At 42.4% G+C, this 25,769-nt stretch overlaps 1 pseudogene; it reads left to right on the forward strand.

Moving 5' to 3' along the window:
- The first annotated feature begins 1,570 nt into the window (after positions 1-1,570).
- Positions 1,571-14,315, forward strand: LOC139324853 (vomeronasal type-2 receptor 26-like; annotated as a pseudogene).
- Positions 14,316-25,769: the final 11,454 nt, after the last annotated feature.

The raw sequence follows: 25,769 nt of genomic DNA on the forward strand, positions 1-25,769 counted from the left end.
CAATAGCACTTAGACTTAATACCACTTCACAATGGTTTATAGCCCTCTCTAAGAAGTTTATAAAGTCAGCATATTGGCCCCAACAATCTGGGTCCTTATTTTACTGATCTTGGAACTATGGAAGGGTGAGTCAACTTTGAGCCAATAAGAATCGAACTGCTAACAGTTGGCAGAATTAGCCTGCAATACTGCATTCTAACCACTGCACCACCATAACTCTTACAAAGACCTGAGGAAGTACTAGAAATCACTGTTCTTCAATGCTGTAACCAGTTCAACCTCTTGGCCACTAAAGCCCATCAATATATTCCCTGTACCACTGTTCCCATCATCTGTTTGAGCTCTGTTTGACCATGTTCTCTCATCTTGAGTAAATAGTTGAAATGAAAAGCAATTGAGAATTTTCATTTAGGGGGCTGCTAGGAAAAAAAGGGAATGTGGTGGCTCAGTGGCTAAGACGCTGAGCTTGTCTATCGAAAGGTCGGCAGTTCAGCAGTTTGAATCCCTAGTGCTGGGTAACAGGGTAAGCCCCTGTTACTTGTCCCAGCTTCTACCAATCTAGCAGTTTGAAAGTACATAAAAATGCAAGTAGAAAAATAGGGACCACCTTTGGTGGGAAGCTAACAGCGTTCCATGCGCCTTTGGCATTTAGTCATGCCAGGCACATGACCACAGAGATGTCTTTGGACAGGGCTGGCTCTTCGGCTTTGAAATGGAGATGAGCACCACCTCCTAGAGTCAGGAAGTAGAGTAGCACATATGTGCAACATATGTCCTTCACCTAGGAAAAAAGAGAATGGAAGCACCCTCAACGAACCATCAATCTTCGTAAGATCCCTCACAGGCACTCAGTCCTCCTTATGATCCAACTTTCACAACCATACATTGCAACTGGGAAAACCATAGCCTTGACTATGGCCAACACTTTTGTTGGCAGGGTGATGTCTCTGCTTTTTAGTATGCTGTCTAGATTGACCATAGCTTTCCTCCCTAGGAGCAAGCATCTTTTAATTTCTTGGCTGTGAAAAATAATATGAATTTCAAAAATCATGTTTATTTTGCATTGCCAACCTTCCCTATACATTTTATTTGCAACTGTATAGGCATGGAGAAGTTAGCAACTAAAAAATAATAATAACTTCAGCCGTGTCTTCTCTGACCAAAAACAAAATAATTACCTCCTACAGGAATCACCGGATTTTCTTAACTAGACAAAGACTGCACAGAAGGCTATTTCAATTCAACAACAATCAACAGATCTGTATGATTATAAAGTAACACTCGAACCACAACAATATTGGCACACGGGTTGGTTATCATGGCTGTGTCAGAGTCATTTGCTCTCTGTTCCCCTCTCCCAGAATATCTGTTCAAATCCTGATGCTACTGAAAAACAAATTTACACTCTCATAGATCTTCAACTAACAACGGTGGATTTTCTGATTAGATGCACTCTCAGATATACTGTAACTCTTGAATTAATCAATGGATTAACCATTGGAATAATACAAACTTTCCTATGGGATAGGATGGAAGACAGAAACATTTTGTCTGTAACAATAAAGTCAATATGTTGCTCCTTTTGCTGTTCCTGGTGAAGAAAATAGTGACTCTGAGCTGCCCTGCAAGTGATGCTTTCCCTGTTCCACATGAGTGGTACCAGCTTGGTGACCTCGTCATTGGTGGGATGGTGTCCCACATCTTTTACAATTTTTATGAAATTAAATTTAAGGAACATCCTTGTATAAAACCTTATGACTTACCACTGTAAGGATGTTTATTGCTTTTTCTAATCTTACTTAATTTCCTCAAAACTGCTTATAGGAGCAAAGGTGTTTCAGCATAAATGTAGGCTCCATCTGTTATCTAAGCCTTCTCTGTCTTTCAAATGTTTATAGTTGTGGGAAAAGAAATCAAGTAAAATTCTTTACGTTAAAGTGTTTGTCATCAAATGCACAAAACTTTGGTGCAAGAATATAGAATAACAGAGTTGGAAAGGACCTTGGAGGTCTTCTAGTCCCACCCCTGCTTAGGCAGGAAACCCTACACCACTTCAGATGAATGGTTATCCAACATCTTCTTAAAAACTTCCAATGTTGGAACATTCACAACTTCTGCAGGCAAGTTGTTCCACTGATGAATTGTTCTAACTGTCAGAAAATTTCTTCTTAGTTCTAAGTTGCTTCTCTCCTTGATTAGTTTCCATCCGTTGCTTCTTGTCCTGCCCTCAGGTGCTTTGGAGAATAACTTGACTCCCTCTTCTTTGGGACAGCCCCTGAGATATTGGAAGGCTGCTATCATGTCTCCCCTAGTCCTTCTTCTCATTAAAACTAGACATACCCAGTTCCTGCAAATGTTCTTCATATGGTCTAGCCTCCAGTCCCCTAATCATCTTTGTTGCTTTTCTCTGCATTCTTTCTAGAGTCTCCACATCTTTTTTACATCGTAGCAACCAAAACTGGATGCAGTATTCCAAGTGTGGCCTTACCAAGGCCTTATAAAGTGGTATTAACACTTTTAATGTGATCTTGATTCTATCCCTCTGTTTATGCAGCCTAGAACTGTGTTGGCTTTTTTGGCAGCTGCTGCACATGGCTGGCTCCTATTTAAATGGTTGTCTACTAGGACTCCAAGATTCCTCTCACAGTTACTACTATTGAGCAAGGTACCACATATACGGTACCTGTGCATTTTGTTTTTCTTGCCTAAATGTAGAACCTTACTTTTTTCACCATTGAATTTCATTTTGTTAGATAGTGCCCAATGTTCAAGTCTGTCAAGATCCTTCTGTATCTTGAGCCTATCTTCTGGAGTGGTGGCTATTCCTGCCAGCTTGGTGTCATCTGCAAATTTGATGAGATACTGTACCTGTGCATTTGGTTTTGAAATCATTTGAAGAACACTTAGTGAGCTTAAGACAATTTTTTAAAAAAATCTGCATTGTCACTTTTCACAAAACACACATACAATACCAATAAAAGAGAATATTTGTAGCTCAGGGTTGAAAGGAGAGGTCCTTGGTGCTCTCTGAGCTTGCTTGTTTTCTTGGAAACATTTCATTTACCTAACTAGGTAACATCATCAGTTCAAGTGCTACCCTGACTAAGTAACATCATCAATCCTAGGACTAGAACTGTGTTGTGGCCCCGCCCTCTGAGCCTGTCCCATCGGAGGAAGAAAGCTCCGAGCATGAGGAAGAGGAGTCAGCCAGGCCTCCCTCTCCAGGCCCCTCCCCTCTGGCATTGTCTCAAGTGCCGGCCGAGGGAGAGGAGACAGCTGATTCAAGTCAAAGTGATAATGACACATCATTCCTGGACGCACGCCTCCGAAGGCGTGATAAACGTTTGCAGCAGCTTGGGAGGCGTGCTAGGGATTAGAACTGAGTCACTGGACCACACCCCAGAGACCACACCCCAGAGACTATATAATAGAGAGTGGTGGTCAAGGATCTTTTGTGACGAACAAAGCAAAACCTTGGACAGTCACTAAAGCCTCGTCCGGAACTGCTGGGAGGAATATTATTTCTGTTTGGACTTTCTTGAAAGTTCGTATCTTATCTGTCTGTTTGTGAAAATAAAGTAACTTGGCAGACGGTGTGTCTATCGCTGCCAAGTCGGAGATAAGAACTGGGTGCGTTCCAAAGTGTTTCCTTAACCCTCGACTGGCTGTGTGTGTGTGTGTGGGGACGGGGACAGATCAAACTGATGATGTTACCTCTTTAGGGTAATGAAATGTCTGCGAGAAAACAAGCAAGCTCAGAGAGCACCAAGGACTCCTCATACATACAATAAATGACTCATACCTGTTGGGTTTGTTCATACCCTATTTTGTGTGGGGGGAAAATGGTAGCAAATAAAAGTGATAACTTAAATAAAAGTACTGTTTTTATTTCTAGTAGTTCATCCTTGTTGCAAACATGGAAATACTGTGGAAAAGGTAAATTAGAATGTTGTTCAAATTATTGAGCATTTTAGAAAGCCTATTATTTTCCTATTTCCACTAGATAAAGGAATGTTTGTTATTCACATGGAAAAGCCGAGGTGGCGCAGTGGTTAGGGTGCAGTACTGACTGCTAGTTCAACAGATCAACGGATCAAATCTCACCAGCTCAAGGTTGACTCAGCCTTCCATCCTTCCGAGGTGGTAAAATGAGGATCCAGATTGTTGGGGGCAATATGCTATTTAGTATACTGTGTTTGGTGTAAGCCACCCAGAGTCCTCGGAAAGTGGGCGGCATAGAAATATGAATAGTAAAATAAATAAAATAAATAAATAAATGATGCCACCTTATACAAACTGTCACCTTCCTTTCTGAACTGGGTAATTTAAATTATTTGCAGTGTAATCACCAAATTCTATCAGCACGTCCTTGCTTTGGCCTTTGCTGTGAAGGAAATCAATGAGGACTCCCAGATCTTACCTAACATCACTCTTGGGTTCCACATCTATGACAGTTACTACAGCCCAAGGATGACCTATCGCACCACTCTGGACCTGCTTTTCAAATCCCAGGAATTGGCCCCTAACTACAAATGTGATAGCCAGAAGAATCTCATGGCTATTATTGGAGGATTGGGTTTCGATACATCATTTTATATAGCTGAAATTGGAAGATTCTTCAAGATTCCACAAGTATGTTTGGAAGGGGTTGAGAAGAAAATTCTTACTCTTATTGTTGTTTTGGAATAATTCATGAGAATCAAAAGTTAAGCTTAGGTTCGTGTTAAGATGTTCTGCATGGTTTAAGGTCTACTACTTAGCACTCTTTCCTGAAACTACATTGCCAAATTATATGAAGTCTGTATCCAGGGACATTCAATAATTGAGGAAGTTTCAAGATCATGTGAGGTACTAATACCACTCTATAAAGCCCTAGTAAGACCACACCTAGAGTAATGCATCCAGTTTTGATTACTACACTATAAAAAAGATGTTGAGACTCTAGAAAAAGTGCAGAGGAGAGCAACCAGAATGATTAGGGGACTGGAGACTAAAACATGAAGAACGGTTGCAAGAACTGGGCATGGCTAGTCTAATGAAGAGAAGGACCAGCGGAGACATGATAGCAGTGTTCCAATATTTGATTTGCCACAGAGATGAGGGGATCAAGCTATTTTCCAAAGCACCTGAAAGCCAGACGAGGAATAATGGATGGAAACTGACCAAAGAGAGATTCAACCTAGAAATGAGGAGGAACTTTCTGACAGTGAGAACAATCAACCCATGGAACAGCTTGCATTCAGAAGTTGTGGGAGCTTCATCACTTGAGACTTTCAAGAAAAGATTAGACTGCCATCTGTCCAAAATGGTATAGGGCAGGGATGGCTAACCTTTTTGCCGTCGTGTGCCAAAAGCAGGGGGAGCAGAGGGGGTGCGTGTGCCCGCATCCATAATTCAATGTGCCCCGCCCTGCCCTCCCATGCATGCACATGTGAAACCCCCCCCCTTCCCCCTGCTTTTGGCACGCAATGGCACGGTGGGCCCAGTAGGCCTGTTTTTTCCTCTCCCCAGGCTCCAGAGGCTTTCTAGGAGCCTGGGGAGGGCAAAAACAGTCTTCCCCATCCTCCCCGAGGCCTTCCGGAGGCCAGAAACAGCCAATTTCCTGATTTCTGGTGGGACCGGAAGGCCTGAAAATCAGTTGGCCGGTGTGTGAATAGGCGCTAGAGCTGAGCTAGGACAACACTCACGTGCCCACTAATATGGCTCCGCGTGCCACCTGTGACACCCGTGCCATAGGTTCGCCATCATGGGTATAGGGTCTCCTGCTTGAGCGGGGGGTTGGACTAGATGACCTATAAGGTCCCTTCCAACTCTATTAATCTGTTAATCTGTTAATCCATTTTGACTGTAGTACTCCTTGCTCCTATTTAACAATTGATCAGTTCATATATGTTTGAAATATTTCCAACACATTTTTTCCATATTAATATTTAGAAGAGTTTTAGGAAAATAATTTCTTCCTTGGATATATTTTATATGAAAACCTAGAACAAGACAATTAGATTTGATCTAACAAGAGAATACCATTCCACTTTCTTATAGCTGACATATGGCTCATTAGCCCAAGGTGCATTTCAGAGCAGTAAACTCTCTTCACTTTATTTCATGGTCCCCAAAGAGGACCATCAGTACATTGGGATCATCCAACTGCTTCACCATTTCAACTGGACTTGGATTGGGATTTTTGCAGTTCACAACAAGAATGGAGAACACTTTTTACAGAAAATGCAGGCTTTACTTTCACAGAGTGGAATCTGTTCATCGTTCACACAAAGGCTTTCACAACTAGTCCATTTGGAAGACTACACAGAGTTTTATCAGACGGCCTCAAGTATTTCTATTAATCTGATGAACAGCAAAGCCAATGCATTTCTTGTCTATGGAGAATCATTGGCAATACAATGGCTAAGAGTTGTCACATTCATGGTGGACCCTGAAAACAAGGAAATTGCCTTATTTAGAAAGGTGGGGATCATGACTGCACAGATCGATTTCATACTATCAGGCGTTCAAATAAAATGGGATCTCCAGATGTTCCATGGGGCTCTTTCCTTCACTGTTCATTCAAGATCAGTTGCAGGTTTCAAGGAATTCCTTCAGACTGTAAATCCTCTTTCAGTCTACAGAGATGGGTTTCTGCATGATGTTTGGGAACAATCATTTGATTGTTCATTTCCAAAACCAGAATTACAAGAAATGCATAGTAGGCAATGCAGTGGCGAGATGAAGCTAGAAGATCTTCCCGGGCCTGTCTTTGAAATGGATATGACTGGCCAAAGCTACAGTATCTACAATGCTGTTTATGCTGTGGCTCATGCTTTGCAAACTCTGTATCTCTTAGGGTTCCATGGCAAAAAAAGTATAATGCGTAAAAAACATGACTTTCCAGATCTTCAGCCTTGGAAGGTATTCTCCCTGCTTTGGACAGTTCTTTTATTTCAATGAGCAGTTTGATGTAGGATTATGGGTGCTCCATCACTGGAGGTTTTTAAGAAGAGACTGGACAGTCACTTGTTTGAGATTGTATAAGTTATCCTGCTTGAGCAGGAGATTGGACTACAAGACCAAGATCCATTCTATTCTATTCTATTCTATTCTATTCTATTCTATTCTATTCTATTCTATTCTATTCTATTCTATTCTATTCTATTCTATTCTAATCTATTCTAACCTATTCCATTCCATTCCATTCCATTCCATTCCATTCCATTCCATTCCATTCATGTTTTGAACCAACCGTGGAAAGTCTTACTATTATCTGTACATGGAAGCAAGTTAAATATGATCTTCGAGAAGCTACTATATAAAATATGGTTTAAGAGTTAGTAGGATTTATTTAGAAAAATCACCATTGCTTGCACACTAAGAGATAGTTAATTTAGATTACTTTTCATTGTCTCCTCCAAAAATAATCAGTATTGCCAACATACTTCTACTTGATTCATGAAGTTTTCAGGATTGAAAAGCTGTGTTTTCTGTCCCTATCATATGAAATAGAAGTAGCCCTTTCCAGCTGTGGCATCCATAGTATGAAACAACTCTATTTTTGCAATCATTCTCTTTCTCATCTATCAATCAAAGAAAGTCTGAATATTGAATACTAAAATCTGCCTAAAGGAAATTAATCAGACCTTAGACTGTCAAATAGCTTGTACCAGTGAGGAAAGATTAGATATGGTCTAGGTTTAATTGAGGGATATGGTGGCTCAGTGGTATCGAAAGGTTGTCAGTTCAGCGGTTCAAATCCCTAGTGCCGCGTAATGCGGTGAACTCCCGTTACTTGTCCCAGCTTCTGCCAACCTAGCAATTTGAAAGCACGTAAAAAATGCAAGTAGAAAAATAGGGACTATCTTTGGTGGGAAGGTAACAGCATTCCGTGTGCCTTTGGCATTTAGTCATGCCGGCCACATGACTATGGAGACATCTTCAGACAGCACTGGCTCTTCAGCTTCGAAATGGAGATGAACACCACACCCTAGAGTCAGGAACGACTAGCACGCATGTGCAAGGGGGAACCTTTACCTTAGGTTTAATTAGTTGTTTAAATAGTGAAGTTAAATAATAATTGAAGGAAGTTCCATAATTCCAATTGTCTTCATTCTACTTTGGGCGATTGTTCTTTTTTTTATCTTTCCTTAAAATAATATCAAATGAATAATAAAGTAGACATGTACATTTCCATGCAATATTGATTACCAAATTTAATAATGATTGTAGGAATGGGACAAATAAGTGAATCAAACTTGTATATGATGTTCTATTTTCTATTATTATCCTCTCAACTCCCTCTCTCTTTCATTCTCTTTCAAGTAGCTCCATCCATTTCTTCAAGGCATTTCTTTTAACAATTCAGCTGGGGAGAGAGTGTTCCTGAATGAGAAAGGGGAAGCAACAGGTGGATTTGACATCACCAACTTGATCACTTTTTCAAAGAGATCCTTTCAAAAAGTTAGAATTGGAAAGATGGATCCCACTGCTCCAAAAGGGAAGGAATTATTCATAGATGAAGATGTAATTGTCTGGCACCCAGCTTTTAACCAGGTATGGAGGGATTTAATCAACCATGCTTTAATAGAATAGAATAGAATTCTTTACTGGCCAAGTGTGATTGGACACACAAGGAATTTGTCTTAGGTGTATATGCTCTCAGTGTACATAAGGAGAATAAAATACATTCATCAAGAATAAAAAGATACAACACTTAGTGATAGTCAAGGTTACTAATAAGCTATTCAAATTGTACTAGGAAACAAATAAAATGAATATAATTGAAAGATACAAGCAATATGGTTACAGTAATAAGTGAGAAGAGATAGATACTAGTAAGAAAGAGAAGAATAATAGTAATACAGTCTTAGTAAATTATTTGACAGTGTTGTGGGAATTAGTTGTTAAGCAGAGTGATGGCACTCGGGGGGAAAACTGTCCTTGTGTCTAGTTGTTTTGGTGTGCAGTGCCCTATAGCGTCTTTTTGAGGATAGAAGTTGAAACAATTTGTGTCCAGGATGTGAGGAGCCTGTAGATATTTTTACAACCTTCTTTTTGACTCATGCAGTATACAGGTCCTCAATGGAAGGCATGTTGGTAGCCATTGTTTTTTCTGCAGTTCTAATTATCCTCTGAAGTCTGTCTCTGTCTTGTTGGGTTGCAGAGCCAAACCAGACAGTTATGGAGATGCAGATGACATACTCAATAATTCTTTGTTGTGCTTTTTTGATGACATTTTTGATGTTAGGTGTCCATTTTAAGTCTTGAAATATGATAGAACCTAGAAACCTGAAGGACTCTACTGTTGATACTGTTGTCCAGTATTGTAAGAGGTGATAATATAGGAGGTTATCTTCTAAAATCCACCACAATTTCTATGGTTTTGAGTGTATTTAGTTCAGTGGTGGGTTTCAAATTTTTTTACTACCGGTTCTGTGGGTGTGGCTTGGTGGGCATGGCTTGGTGGGCATGGCAGGGGAAGGATACTGTAAAATCTCCATTCCATCCCCAATCCAGGGGAATGTTACTGCAAAATCCCCATTTCCTCCCAATTAGCTGGGACTCGGGAGGCAGAGAATAGATGGGGGTGGGGCCTGTCAAAAGTTTTACTACCGGTTCTCTGAACTATTCAAAATATCCGCTACCAGTTCTCCAGAACTGGTCAGAACCTGCTGAAACCCACCTCTGATTTAGTTATTTAACTCATTATGAACTTATGTTTTAGCAATCTAATTTCTTTTTAAAATAAAAACTATTCTCCACAAATGTTGTTAATGGTCAAGCATTCCTCAAATTCACAAAGAAGATATTACAATGTCTGCACATTAGCTTTGCATTTCCATTTGAAATCACAAGAGTGGCAATTTTTCCATAACATTGCCACCATGTTCAATTATTTAATCGCATACAGGATCATTTGTGCATCATTGTAATTTCTACATCTTTTTAACATACACTATAAATCCTACTTGATTCAGTTGTCCATTTGGGAAATGAAAAATAATTTGTGTCCATTAAGGAGAAAAATCCAAAACTGTTTTAAAAACTCTCCTTTTCAAAATGTTTTCGTGCTTGTCACCAGATTCTTCCACTTTCTCAATTGCTGCAATTCTTCCCAATAAAGACAACTGTAATTTTTTCCAATTTTCCATATCCTTCTGTACCTTCTGCCAAAGTACCTCATAATTGTTTTTGTATAATTTTGTATTTGAAGCTGCTATGTATACCCCTAGATATTTAACCTTTTTAACTATTTCAAAATCTGTTAATCTTGCTAATTTGTCTCTTTCAAATGTAGTCATATTTTTAACTATCATCTTTGTCTTATGTGAATTAACTTTAAATCCTGATACTTTCCCATATTGATTAATTATATCCAATATATATGGAGCCGACTCTATAGGTTGAGATAAGGTAATAACCAAATCATCTGCAAAGGCTCTTAATCTGTAATCTTGTTGTCTAATTACAATACCCTTCAATTTTTGTGAATCACGTATCTTATTCAGTAATACCTCCAAAGTCAAAATAAATAATAGTGGGGACAGAGGACACCCCTGTCTTGTTCCTTTCTCAATTTTAAAAGCCTCTGTTAAACCTCCATTGACTATGATTTGTGCTGATTGCTGTTGGTATATCGCTCTAATTGATTGTGTAAAATATTCCCCAAAGTGCATTTTCTCTATTATTTTAAACAAAAATTGCCAGTTCAAACGATCAAATGCCTTCTCTGCATCCAAGAATATAAACGCTGCAGGGACTTGATTATGTTTTTCCAAATATTCCAATAAGTTTACAATTTGTCTAACATTATATCTCATTTGTCTACCTTTTATAAACCCAGATTGATCATTGTGAATTATTTGTTGCATAACTGGCATTAGTCTATTAGCTAATATTTTAGCAAAAATCTTATAGTCAGTATTCAGAAGTGAAATTGGCCTATAATTCTCCGGCTTAATGGAATTTCGGTCCTCCTTTGGAATTAGTGAAACAAAGGCTGTTTTCCAAGAAGGTGGTACTCCTCCTCCTAATTGTATTTTATTAAATAAAATTTTTAATGGTTCTAACATTTCGGATTGTAAATGTTTATAATAAACAGCTGTTAGTCCATCTGTTCCCGGAGCCTTACCTATTTTTAATTGTTTAATTGCTCCAACAATTTCCTCAGAAGTTATAGGTTGATTCAATCTATCTCTCTGTTCCAACGTTAATTCAGGAATCTCCATCTTTAGATATCTATCAATATCAACATCTTGAATTGCTTCTTTAGCATATAATTTTGTATAAAACTCCAAAAAAGCCTTTTTTATTAAATTCTGTTGATAAATCTCTTTACCTCTAAATTCTATTTTGTCTATAATACGTGATTTCTGTTTTTTCCTCATCATGTAAGCCAACCATCTCCCAGGTTTATTAGCATTACAAAACGTATTATGTCTGGCATATTGTATGCTAGTTGCGACTTGCCCCGCCATTAACATATTAAATTGCTCTCTTAAAATATTAATCATATCTTTTGCCTTTTTATCTCCCGGATTAATTATAAGCAATTGTTCCTTCTTTTTAATTTCCTCCTCTATCTCTTTCCGTCTATTTTGTTGTTTTAATCTATATTTATTATTCAAAAAAATTAATGTTCCTCTCATATAAGCCTTACACGCATCCCATACCATCTCCATCGAAGTTCCTTTGTTCATATTATTAATAAAAAATTCTTTCATTTGTTTTTTAAGCTCACACAAATTGTCTTCATATCTGAATAAATTCTCATTTAGCCTCCAAGACCTCCTTTCCCCTCTCTCCTGCTCTAGTTCCACCCAAACCGGGCTATGATCAGTTAAAGTTCTTGGACATATCTTCGTACTCTTCACCCTAGAAAAAAGATCGTTTGTAGTTAATATAAAATCAATCCTTGATTCTTCCACTTTCTCAATGCAATGAGCCTTGTTTCCCTGGATATTGGAAGAAAGGGATTGAGGGAAATCAGTTCTGCTGTTATGACTGTGTTCCATGCCCTGAAGGGAAGATTTCAAATCAAAATGGTAAATTTATCTGTTTGTCTGTCTGTCTGTCTGTCTGTCTGTCATCTATCTATCTATCTATTCCTAGTATGATTTGATTCCTTATTTGTACCCTATGATTATCATTAAGTGTTGTACCTTATGATTCTTGACGAATGTATCTTTTCTTTTTATGTACCCAGAGCATATACATCAAAAACAAATTCCTCATGTGTCCAATCACACTTGGCCAATAAAGAATTCTGTTCTGTTCTGTTCCGTTCTGTTCCGTTCCGTTCCGTTCCGTTCCGTTCCGTTCCGTTCTTCTATCTATCTATCTATCTATCTATCTATCTATCTATCTATCTATCTATGAGCCTTGGTGGTGCAGCGGACTAAGTGCTGTTATGTAGCACTTAGCTGCCAGCTGCCTGCAATTAGTGCAAATTCAAATCTCATGGTTCAAGGTTGACTCAGCCTTCCATCCTTCCAAGGTAGGTAAATTGAGGATCTGGATTGTGGGGCCAATAAGCTGACTTTGTAGAAACACGGCTTATGGGGGGCCAAAAGCCCTAATAAGCAGGTATATACAAAAGAATGAAGGCTATTGCTATAAGTGCATTGTAAGCCGCCCTGAGTCTTCGGCGGAGGGCGGCATATAAATTGAAATAATAAATAATAAATAATAAATTGAACTAATATATAATATATAAAATACCATAACTAAAAGATGGGGAGGAAGAGATAAGATGAGCAGGGAGTGTGGGAGGAAGAGGTAGGATGAGCAGGGATCTCATATCAATCAATCAATCAATCAATCCATCCATCCATCCATCCATCCATCCATCCATCCATCCATCCATCATACTAGCATACTCCTTTGGAGCCTCAAGCCAACTGGCAGAGCCAGGTCTTTAGGCTCATAAGGAAGGTCTGGATGGTTGGAGAGGATCTCATTCTGTAAGGCACGTTGTTCCAGATGGCAGGAACAAGGGCAGAGAAGGCCCTTCTACAGGACCCCACAAGTCAGATTACCCTGGCTGATCTGATTCTCTGATGACCACTGCCCAACTATCTCCTCTACCCTATGGTCTCGACTGGTATCAAACCCTAAACCTCGATGGACACAGAGGGGAACCTCCCCTTCCAGGGCCAGCCAGGTCTCAGTAATGCATGCTAGGTTGACTCACTTCCTCCTTAATGAGATCTTGAATGAGACGAGCATTGTTGTTAAACAACTTGGCATTAAACAACAGCAGCCGAATCCAGGGCCTCTAAGGGTATGCAATCTAGGAACTGGGGCTGGAATACACCAGTTAGGCCTTCAACTAATTTTCATTAGACTTAAGCAAACTTTTAGGATGCATAAAATTAGTAAGATAATTTTCAATAAATTGGAATGCCTAGATGACAAATTTCCTTGATTTTTCTTCCAGATATGGATGACTGCTTGGAATGTTCACAAGATCATTATCCAAATAAAAAAAAGAAAGGATGTATCCTGAAACTGCTGGTCTTTCTAACTTTTGATGAAACCTTAGGAATTGGATTAGTCTCAGTGGCTCTTTGTTTCTTCTTCCTGACCTCTTGGGTACTTGGAACTTTTATTAAGCACAGGGATACTCCCATTGTCAAAGCCAACAATCGGTCACTCACCTACACCCTCCTTGTCTCTCTTCTGCTCTATTTTCTCTCTTCTTTCTTCTTCCTCAGTCAACCCAGCAAAGTGACCTGCCTATTCCGACAATCAACGTTTGGCATCACCTTCTCAGTGGCCATTTCTAGTGTATTGGCCAAAACCATCACTGTGGTTGTGGCTTTCATGGCTACTAAACCAGGATCTCAAATGAGGAAATGGGTGGGGAAAAGATTGGCCTTTTCTACTGTCCTTTCCTGCTCTCTCTTCCAAGTGTGTATTTGTATCCTTTGGTTGTCAACATCTCCCCCATTCCCTGAGTTGGACATGCACTCAGAGCTCCAAGAAATGATTTTACAGTGTAATGAGGGGTCAGTTGTCTTCTTCTACTGTGTCTTGGGCTACATGCCATTGCCAGCTTTATTGTGGCTTTTCTTGCCCGTAAATTGCCTGACAGTTTTAATGAAGCCAAGTTCATCACCTTCAGCATGTTGGCCTTTTGCAGTATGTGGATCTCCTTCTTTCCAGCCTATCTGAGTACAAAAGGCAAAGCTATGGTAGCTGTGGAGGTCTTCTCCATCTTGTCCTCCAGTGCTGCATTACTGGGATGTATATTCCTGCCAAAGTGCTACATCATTATTTTGCGGCCTGACCTCAACCACAGGGAGCAACTCATAAAGCGGAATTAGTACACCATGTGATATTTTAGGTTCAGAGAAATTCCTGGAAAAAGGAATAGAAAGACAGTTTGATATTTACAGGGATGTATAATATTTTTTATTATTAAGATTTATTAATATTGCTCATTCCAAAATAAATGTTCATTTTGCTGCAATTTCACAAGTTGTGGTCTCAATGTGTGGGAAATACTTCATCCTTCTCTCCCCCCCTTCCCCCCCAATATCTAGAAAATCTGTATATTTAATTTGGCTTTTCTCTCCTTTGGGCTTTCTGCCAGTTAATCCAAACGGCCTGCTGATATTTATTTATTTTATTTTATTTTTTATTTTATTTTAAATTTGTATACCGCCCTTCTCCCTGAGGATTCAGGGCGGTGAGCTTCGTGCTTCCAGGAGCAATGTGAGATCGCAGCTGTCTCTTCCTTTTAACTGCTAGTGGGTGTGTGAGCTGATTGGGTGGGGACTTGGCTGTGCTCTGATTGGATGGGGGGTTGGTTGTGCTCTGATTGGCTGGGGGTGTGTTCTGTTTGGGTGGGGGCTTGGTTGTGCTCAGCTTAGTCTGAGTTGCAGGGGGATTTGAGCTGGTGAGCTGCGTTGTTGTTGTTTGGCTTCGTGTTTGTGGCCGTGCGAGCTCTTCATGGTGGGTGTCAGTCTGCTTCATGTATGGATTGGAGGGGTTTAAAGTGGCTAATGATGCAGCTGCGGTCTGGCTTCTGGTCCTTGGTCGTGGCTCATTATCAGTGTGGGTTTGAGTCTGCTTTCTGCGTGGATGTGTGGTGGTGACATCCTGTGTGGCTCTCGTGAGTGTGGGTCTGGTGTCATTCGTCGTGTTAGGGACTCGTTTGTCAATAAGAGTGGGTTTCCAAATGGCTGGTAGGCGGGAGGTATTGTCTCGTTTGTTCATGCTGTGTGGGCGTTTTTCTATCTCGATGGCTTCTCTGATTATTCTGTTGTTAAAGCGTTCAGTTTTGGCGCTAGTTCTGGTCTTTTTAAAGTCAATATCATGTCCTGTGGCTTTAAGGTGTTGGACCAGGGAAGAAGTTGGTTCCTCTTTTCTGACTGAGTTCTTGTGTTCTTCTATGCGTGCACTTATTCGTCTGTTGGTTTCTCCGATGTATGTGGTGGGGCAGGCAGTGCATGGGATTTCATATACTCCTTGATTTTCTAACTCAATTTTGTCTTTGGGGTTCCTTAGGATGGTGGATATTTTTCGGTTTGTGCAGAATGCTGTCTTGATGTTATGTTTGTGGAGGATTTTGCTTATTCTGTCTGTGGTGCCTTTTATGTATGGGAGGAGGGCTTTGCCGTTTTCTTGTTCTCTGTCTTGGATTTTAGTGGGGGTTTCTTTTTGGATTAGGTTGGTGATCTTATTTCTTTGGAATCCATTGGATGTTAGTACGTTAGTGAGAGTGTGTAGTTCAGTTTTTAGGTGTTGTTCGTCAGCTAAGTGTTTTGTTCTGGAAATGAGTGTCTTGGCTACAGAGTTGATCTGGGCAGGGTGGTGGTGTGAGAGTGCGTGCAGATAGCGGTTTGTGTGTGTTCGACTTTGTCGAAACGTCGCCAAGAAACCTTCAATTTTACGTGGGAGAAGACCCGGAAGGCACTGAGGTCTTGGATTCTCCTTATCTCTGGAGGCAATTGATTCCAGAGGGTAGGTGCCCCCACAGAGAAGGCTCTCCCCCTGGGGGTCACCAGCCTGCACTGTTTGGCTGATGGCACCCCGAGGAGGCCCTCTCTGTGGGAGCGCACGGGTCGATGGGAGGTCGTTGGTGGCAGCAGGCGGTCTCGAAGATAGCTAGGCCCTATGCCATGGAGCGCTTTAAAGGTGATAACCAACACCTTGAAGCACACCCGGAAGACCACTGGGAGCCAGTGCAGCTCGCTCAGGAGCGGTGTTACATGGGAGCGCCATGCTGCTCCCATCACTACCCGCGCTGCTGCGTTCTGGACCAGTTGGAGCCTCCGGGTGCTCCTCAAGGGGAGCCCCATGTAGAGAGCGTTGCAGTAGTCAAGGCGAGAGGTGACAAGGGCATGAGTGACTGTGCACAGGGAATCCCGATCAAGAAAGGGCCGCAACTGGCGGATCAGGTGAACCTGACAAAAGGTCCCCCTGGTTACAGCCGTCAGATGTTCCTCCAAGGACAGCTGCCTATCCAGGAGGACTCCCAGATTGTGAGCCCTCTCTGTGGGGGCCAACGACTCGCCCCCAATAGTCAGTGATGGAGTCAACTGACTATATCGGGATGCCGGGAGCCACAGCTACTCAGTCTTGGAAGGGTTGAGCCTGAGTCTGTTCCTCCCCATCCAGATCCGCACAGCCTCCAGGCACTGGGACATCACTTCAAGGGCATCGTTGGGGTGGCCTGGGGTGGAGATGTACAGCTGGGTGTCATCAGCGTACTGGTGGTATCTCACCCTAAAGCCACGGATGATCTCGCCCAGCGGCTTCACATAAATGTTGAACAGGAGGGGCGAGAGGACCGACCCCTGAGGCACTCCACATATAAGAGGCCTTGAGGTCGACCTCTGCCCCCCTGCCAACACGAACTGCGACCGGTCAGAGAGAAAGGAGGAGAACCACCGTAATACGGTGCCCCCCATCCCCAACTCTTCCAACTGGTGCAGCATGATACCATGGTCGATGGTATCAAAAGCCGCTGAGAGGTCTAACAGGACCAGAACAGAGGAACAACCCCTGTCCCGAGCCCTCCAGAGATCATCAACCAACGCGACCAATGCCGTTTCCATGCTGTGTCCAGGCCTGAAACCCGACTGGAACAGATCTAGATAGGATGTTTCCTCCAAGAATTGTGGAAACTGTCGTGCGACCACACTCTCAACAACCTTCGCCAGGAAGCGAAGGTTGGAGACAGGACGATAGTTGGCCAATATTGCCGGATCCAGGGACGGCTTCTTGAGGAGAGGCCTCACCACCACTTCTTTCAAGGCGGTGGGGAAGTGACCCTCACTCAACGAAGCGTTGATAACAACCTGGAGCCAGCCTCGTGTAACCTCCCGGGAGGCCAGTACCAACCAGGAGGGACACGGGTCCAGTAAACATGTGGCCGCACTAAGTCTCCCCAAAATCCTGTCCACATCATCGGGAGTCACAGCATCAAACTCCTCCCAGGTAACATTCTCAAGACTATTCCTCGTCACCCTGCCCTGATCTACCCAGTCAGAGTCCAAATCCCCCCGGATCTGAGCGATTTTGTTATACAGGTATTGTCCAAAATCCTCCACCCTGCCTTCCAAGGGATCCTCCCGCGCTCCCGGATGGAGCAGGGAGCGGGTTACCCTTAACAGGGCGGCCGGATAATTCCCTGATGACGCAATAGAGGCGGAAAAGTAGTTAAACTTTGCCGTCTTTATCGCCACTAGGTAGGTCTTAATATGCGACCTTACCAGTGTTCGGTCAGATTCAGCGAGACTGGCCCTCCAACAGCTCTCTAGGCATCTTTTCCGGCGTTTCATCTCCCTCAGCTCCTCGGTGAACCAAGGAGCCGCGAGGGATCAACACCGGGTCAGAGGCCACAAAGGCATGACTCGATCCAAGGCCCCACCAGCCGCCCGATCCCAGGCAGCTACCAGGTCCTCGGCCGAGTCGTGTGCCAGATCTTCAGGAATTGGCCTAAGCTCCGTCTGGAACCTATCAGGATCCATCAGGTGCCTGGGGCGGATCCATCTAATTGGGTCCGCCTCCCTGCGGCGGGGTGTAGCGGTTCGAAGGTCCAGACGAAGGAGTGAGTGATCTGACCATGACAAGGGTTTCATGTCTATATCCCCTATAATAAGACCACTCAACCACTGGCCAGAGACAAAAATCAGGTCCAGCGTGTGTCCCCCCCCCCCCGTGAGTGGGGCCATGAACTAACTGGGTCAGGTCCATGGCCGTCATGGAAGCCATGAACTCCCGAGCCATCTCCGACGTTTCACCAACAGATGGCAGATTGAAATCACCCATGACCATAAGCCTGGGTGTATCAACTGCCACCGTGGCTATCATGTCGAGTAGCTCAGGCAGGGCCGTTGCCACGCGGCAGGGAGCCAGGTACGTAAGCAGCAAGCCCATCTGAACCCCATGACCCCATCTCACAAAGAGGGACTCACATCCGGCAATCTGTGGCACAGTGGTCTCCCTCGGACCCAGACCTTCGTTAATAATAACCGCCACCCCCGCCCCTCCCCTGGGCCCTCGGCTGATGGAATGCTCTGAAACCTGGTAGGCACATCTCAACCAGAGGGACCCCTCCCTCTGGGCCCAACCAGGTCTCCGTAATACCCGCAGGTCCGCTCCCCCCTCTTGAATAAGATCGTAAATGAGGGGGGCCTTATTTACCATGGACCTGGCATTGCACAGCATCAGCCGGAGGCCCAGGTCCTGAGTATCTGAGCCACCTAGTATCCGAGGGGAGCCTTGAGGACCGGGGCGCGCAATCGCTCTCAAGTAGCGAGTGCGCACCCCCGCACAAGATAAGGTCCTCTGCTCCCGCCATATCTGCCCCTCCCATCCACCGTGCTGATGACATCCCCAATCCCTCGTCCTGCGCCCTCCAAACCGTTACCCAGTGCTGGGCTGGGCCCTGACCTAGGTGGATTACCCCCCCCATCCCCTTTGGTCGCCCTCCCAGTTCCCCTTAAAAGATTATTAAAAACCCTAATTAAAAAACCCCTCAAACCCCTGATATGTTGCTTGTACATGAAGTTGGTAAACTGGAAACATAAAAAGCAGAGTTTCAGGCTCCAATCTATCATTTGTTTGAAATTTCAGCCACTCTGCTCCCAAGAGATCAGAAAGGCTGGTGACATACAGAATTTTCAATTGAGCATGCTGTGTTTGAAGAACAACCACTGATTGAGCTTGTCAATCAGTAGTTCAAATCCCTAGTGTCAAACCTAACAGTTTGAAAGCACATAAAAAATGCAAGTAGAAAAATAGGGAACAGCTTTGCTGGGAAGGTAACAGCGTTCTGTGTGCCTTTGGCATTTAGCCATGCCAGCCACATGACCATGGAGACATCTTTGGACAGTGCTGGCTCTTCATCTTTGAAACAGAGATGAGCACTGCCCACTACAGCCAGAAACGACTAGCACGCATGTCGTTACCTTATGCTGGGTTACTGCTATTTGCATATGAGCCAAGGTGGCACAGTGGTTAGAGTGCAGTACTGCAAGGTACTTCCGTTGAGCCTCCTTCTCGGTCAGATCCAATTTGAACTAAGCCAGATGTTTTGCCAACTCTTTCTCAAGGTGGCTGCTTAGCTCTAACAACTGCTTCCTGTTGGGGTCCTAAGGAGCCCGGGTGGGGAGGCAAGGAGTGGCTGGGAGGGGAGGGGCGAGTAGAAGCTGGTGAGGTGCCCCTCAATGTGAGTGACATTGAGTTGACCCAGTCACATGACCACCAACCTCACCCACCCAGCCAGTCATTAGGCAGATCATATTAGTGTTCCGTGGGATTTAAAATTATGAATTTAGCGGTCCCTGAGATCCGAAAGGTTGGTGACCCTTGCAATAGACAATAGTCTATTCAATAGACTATCCAGTACACAGGGCAAAGGCTAGTCCTCAAGGTAAAGGCAAGTCCACAAAGTAAAGGCAAGTCCAGCATCCAGAGATATGATCCAAAGTTTGAGGTACAGAATCATGGTTGAGGTGTCAAGGCAAAAATCACAGCAGCTGTTTCCAGCATTGTTTCCCTTCATTCACTGAGATCGATAGCCATTCATCAGTGCAGCCATCAAGGTGTGTGTGTGTGTGTGTGTGTGTGTGTGTGTGTGTGTGTGTGAGAGAGAGAGAGAGAGAGAGAGAGAGAGAGAGAGAGAGAGAGAGAGAGAGAGAGAGAGAGAGAGAGAGAGAGAGAATGCTGCCTTACAAATAGCCTGGTTGACCTTCATTGTGTCTGCCTCCCCTCGGGCTTTTGCATTCTCAGATCAGGAGAAGGAAGGAGGAAGCAATTCTTCCTGATCTCTGCTGGCCATCTGCACTTACACCTCTCCTGTCCCTTAATTTAGCTGGCTGCTCATCCAGTCACTTCTCCTGCAGCCATTCTGCTCTGCTCAACCTTGCCACTCCAGTGTCAGCCCCGAACCACTAGATGGCCTGGGGCTGCCATTAGGGCAGGGGAGGAGTGGCCATGTGCACATGGGCATCAACAGTGGTTTCCATTGCTCCTCAGTAAACATATTTCGGGAATGGAGATTCATGTCAGGCACAGAAAAAACAGGTCCACAATGAAGATTCAAGTAAATTGATTTATTGCTTAAAGTCTATGCAGAGGAATACACTCAAAGAATGGTCAGCATATGGTTAGAAAGAGATAAGGGTCAAAGACATTCAAATGAGGGTTGCATTTGTGGCTATCTGATGTCTCTAAACTGATCTCCATTTTCATTATTCTCCCTGGTTCTAGCAGTATTCCACTAAAGAAATAAAAATCACTCTTTATTATAGTTATTGGGCAGTGCTACACTTTGAATAAATGATAAGGCAGAAGCAAAAATACATTTAATTTCATCTCGTTAGTTTTCCATATTTACAGACAAAGAGTGAAGAGTTATGATCCAAGATGACATTTTAAAAAACAAGGTGAAATGATACTGGGTTGAATTTATGTCTAAAAATGATATTCAGATTTTTGGCATATTTATATAGCGATTTATAAATAGAAAGTATAAATATCATGAAAATAGCACATCAAATATTGGACAGTCTTTGAGTCAATACCCGAAAAGTCCTAACAGAACACGAGATATCGATTTTCTAAAAAGTCTCTTGACTTGGACATGGTTATCTACGGGACCGCCTACTACCACCAATAGCCTCCCACCGGCCAGTACGCTCTCATAGAGAGGGACTCCTCCGGGTGCCGTCAGCCAAACAATGTCGGCTGGCGACCCCTAGGGGGAGAGCCTTCTCTGTGGGGGCACCTACCGTCTGGAATGAGCTCCCCCCAGAGATACGGAGGATCCCGGATCTGCGCACCTTCCGCCGCGCTGTGAAGACTCTTTTATTCCATCAAGCAGGCTTGGCCTAATCTCCTCCCTCTTTTAATATATAAATTTTAAATCTGTTCTTAAATTATTGGGGTGTTTTAATTTGTCTGGGCCAAAATGATTTAATTTGATTTTAACTGGTTTTTTAAATTTTTGTATTTATGTATTTTATTGCTTGGCTGTTCACCGCCCTGAGTCCTTCGGGAGTAGGGCGGTATACAAATCAAATAAAACAAACAAACAAAACAAACAAACAAGTTGACTGTTTAAAGGGACAAAAGGGTAGAATCTTGGAAAATGGTTGAAAATGCAGCACCAAAACTACTTCTTTTGGAATGGGCAACTATAATAAATCTTGCTACTAAGAATAATCTTCCAGAAACCTCCTTTGACAGAAATAAAATTTCTATACATATTCCCCATAGGCAACAAGCAGTCTTTCTATTCTCTTTTGTCAGCAATTTCTACAACAGAATAGAATTTTTTATTGGCCAAGTGTGATTGGACACACAAGGAACTTGTCTTGGTGCACATGCTCTCAGTGTTCATAAAATAAAAGATACGTTCATCAGGAATCATAAGGTACAACACTTAATGATAGTCATAGGGAAACAATCAATATAAATCTGAAGGATACCAGCAACAAGGTTACAGTCATACAGTCATAAATGGGAGGAGATGGATAATGGGAATGATGAGAAGATGAGAAGATTAATAGTAGTGCAGACTTAGTAAATAGTTTGACAGTGTTGAGGGAATTATTTGTTTAGCAGAGTGATGGCGTTCGGGAAAAAAACTGTACTTGTGTCTAGATATTCTGGTGTACAAGAAAGATTGTATGATATACTAATTTCTCTTTGTGAGTTGCTCCCTGTGGTTGAGGTCAGGCCGGAAAACAATGATGTAACACTTTGGCAAGAACATGCATCCCAGTAATGCAGCACTGGAGGCCAAGATGGAGAAGACCTCCACAGCTACCATGGCTTTGCCTTTTGTGCTCAGATAGGCTGGAAAGAAGGAGATCCACACACTGCAAAAGGCCAACATGCTGAAAGTGATGAACTTGGCTTCATTAAAGGTGTCGGGTAATTTACGTGCAAGGAAAGCCACAATAAAGCTGGCGATGGCCAAGATACCCATGTAGCCCAAGACACAGTAGAAGAAGGAAGTTGACCCCTCATTGCATTGTAAAATCATTTCTTGGGACTCCGAGTGCATGTCCAACTCAGGGAATTGGGGAAATGTTGATAACCAAACAATGCAAATACATACTTGGATAATGGAGCATGAAAGTACAATAGAAAAAGCCAATCTTTTCCCCACCCACTTCCTCATCTGAGAACCAGGTTTAGTGGCCATGAAAGCCACAACCACGGTGACAGTTTTAGCCAGAACACTAGAAATGGCCACTGAGAAAGTGATGCCAAAAGTTGGTTGTCGGAGAAGGCAGGTCACCTTGTTAGGTTGGCTGAGGAAGAGCAAAGAGGAGAGAAAACAGAGCTGAAGAGAGACAAGCAGAGTGTAGGTGAGGGACCGGTTGTTGGCTTTGACAATGGGAGTATCCCTGTGCTTAATAAAAGTTCCAAGTACCCAAGATGTCAAGAAGAAGAAACAAAGAGCTTCTGAGGCTAAACCAATTCCTAAGGTTTCTTCAAAGGTTAGAAACACCACCGGTTTCAGGATACATCCTTTCTTTTCCTTATTTGGATAATGATCTTCTGAACATTGAAAACAGTCATCCATATCTGGGAGGAAAGTCAAGAAATTTGTCATCTAAGCATTTCAATTATTAATGTTATGCACCCTAAAGTTGTATGTTAAAGTTTGGTTAAGTCTAATGAAATGTGGTAGAATTGCAGTCCTACCATTTTGATTTGAAATCTTCCCTTCTGGACATGGAGCACAGTCATAGCAGCAGAATTGATCCCCCTCAATCCCCTTCTTCCAGGATCCAGCGAAACAAGGGTCATTGCATTGAGAAATTGGAAGAACCTGATAATAAACATGAAAATGTTTTGAAAAGAAGGATTTTTAAAACAGTTTCTGAATTTTCTCCTTAATGCAAAGACATGATTATCACCTTCTGAAATGCTTAGGGAATTTAACAAATTCATAAAGAAGTTAAAAGATGTAGAAATTACAATGTTTTACAAAAGATCATGTTTGATGGGCAGGGTGAGTAAATAATTGCACAGGGTGGGAATCTTAAGGAAACATGGCCACTCTTGTGATTTCAAATGGAAATGCCCACTAAATATGCAACCATAGCTTTCACATTGTAATATCATATTTGTCTATTTGAGGAATGCTTGATCATCAACAACATTTGAAAGAATATGGTATTGTTTATCTTAAAAATAGAAATTAGATTTCTATGATTATGTTCAGTATGGGATCAGAGTAGATTAAGGCATGGTGGATTCACTAATTCAATACCTGGTTAAAAGCTGGGTGCCATTCAATTACATCTTCATCAATGAATAATTCCTTTCCCTTTGGAGCCTGTAGATCCAGCTTTCCAACTCTAATTCTCTGAAAGGATCTGTTTGGAAAAGTGATCAAGTTGGTGATGTCGAATCCACCAGTTGCTTCCCCTTTCTCATTCAGGAACACTCTCTCCCCAGCTGAATTGTTAAAAGAAATGCCTTGAAGAAATGAATGGAGCTACTTGAAAGGGAATAAAAGAGAGAGGGAATTGAAAGCAACATAATAGATAAGAGGAAATAATATTCAAGTTTCATTCACTCATTCTTCCCATTCCTATAACTATTATTAAGTATGAGCACTTAGAAATTTGAAAATCAATATTTCATGATAATGTACATGTTGACACTAAATTAATTATAGCGATATTCATATAAGGTAAGGAAAGAATGAACTGAAGCAGAATTTTAAAAGGATTTTGGAATTATGTAACTTCCTTAAATTATGATTTAGATTCACTTGTTTGGCAGTCTGAGATCTGACTAATGTTCTTTAGCCAAATTTCACAATCTGAGACCCAAGCATTCCTCCATAGAGAGATGCAAGATAGCGATTATTGCAATCATGTTTCATACTATGGATGCCACTTTTATTTCATTCCTCTAAAACTCTGATAGAGATAGAAAGTTCAGTTTGTTACCCATGAAAAGTTCATGAGCCACATAGAAAATTCTTGGAGAATTGATTATTTTTGGAGGAGACAATGAAAAGTAACTTAACTTATCATTTTAACTATCTCTTACTATGCAACGTATGGTGATGTACTAAATAACCTCTACTGACATATAAACCATAATTTATACAATATTTTCTCGATGATCAGAATAACAGAAACTATTTTTTCTATATCTATTTCAGACACAACAGTATATCAGAGTCAGAAGGGATCTGGAGGTCTTCTAATTCAACACCTTAATCAAGGAGGAGACCCTATTTATTTATTTATTTATTTATTTATTTATTTATTTTATTGGATTTCTATACCGCCCTACTCCCGAAGGACTCAGGGCGGTGAACAGCCACAGAATTAAACACATAAATACAAAAATTTAAAATAGATTAAAAACAAATTAAATAATTTGGCTGAGACAAATTTAAAATACCCAATAATTTAAAAACAAATTAAAATTTACATTTTAAAGGGGAAAAGATTTAGGCCAGGTCTGCTTGATAAAAAAAGAAAGTCTTGAGTGCATGACAGAAGGTGCGCAGATCCGGGATCCTCCGTATCTCCAGGGGGGGGGAGCTTGTTTCAGATCGTAGGTGCCCCCACAGAGAAGGCTTTTCCCCTAGGTGCTGCCAGTCGACATTGTTTGGCCGACAGCACCCGGAGGAGCCCCTCTCTATGGAAGCATACTGGTTGGTGGGAGGCTATTGGTGGTAGCAGGCGGTCCTGTAGATAACCAGGTCCTAAGCCATTGAGCGCTTTGAAAGTGATAACCAAAACCTTGAAGCGCACCCGGAAGACCACCGGGAGCTAGTGCAGCTTGCGCAGGAGAGGTGTTACATGGGAACTCCATGTCGCTCCCATAACCACTCGCGCGGCCACACTCTGCGCCAGTTGGAGCCTCCGAGTGCACATCAAGGGGAGCCCCATGTAGAGAGTGTTACAATAGTCCAGACAAGAGGTGACGAGGGCATGAGTGACTGTATGTAGGGAGTCCCAATCTAGAAAGGGACGCATCGGGAGGATCAGGCGAACCTGATGAAAAATCCTCCCGGTCACGGCTGTCAGGTGCTCTTCTAAAGACAGCCGTGAATCCAGGAGGACGCCCAAGTTGTGAGCCCTTTCCATGGGGGCCAATGATTCTCCCCCAATAGTCAGCGATGGCACCAGCTGACTATATCGGGACGTCGGAAACCACAGCCACTCGGTCTTGGATGGGTTGAGCCTGAGCCTGTTTCTCCCCATCCAGATCCGGAATATCACTTCAAGGGCATTGTTGGGGTGGTCCGGGGTGGAGATGTACAGCTGGGTGTCATCAGC

The sequence above is a fragment of the Pituophis catenifer genome, unplaced genomic scaffold, assembly GCF_029215685.1.
Source record: "Pituophis catenifer annectens isolate HBS135680 unplaced genomic scaffold, rPitCat1.0.hap2 SCAF_15, whole genome shotgun sequence".
NCBI lineage: Eukaryota > Metazoa > Chordata > Lepidosauria > Squamata > Colubridae > Pituophis > Pituophis catenifer.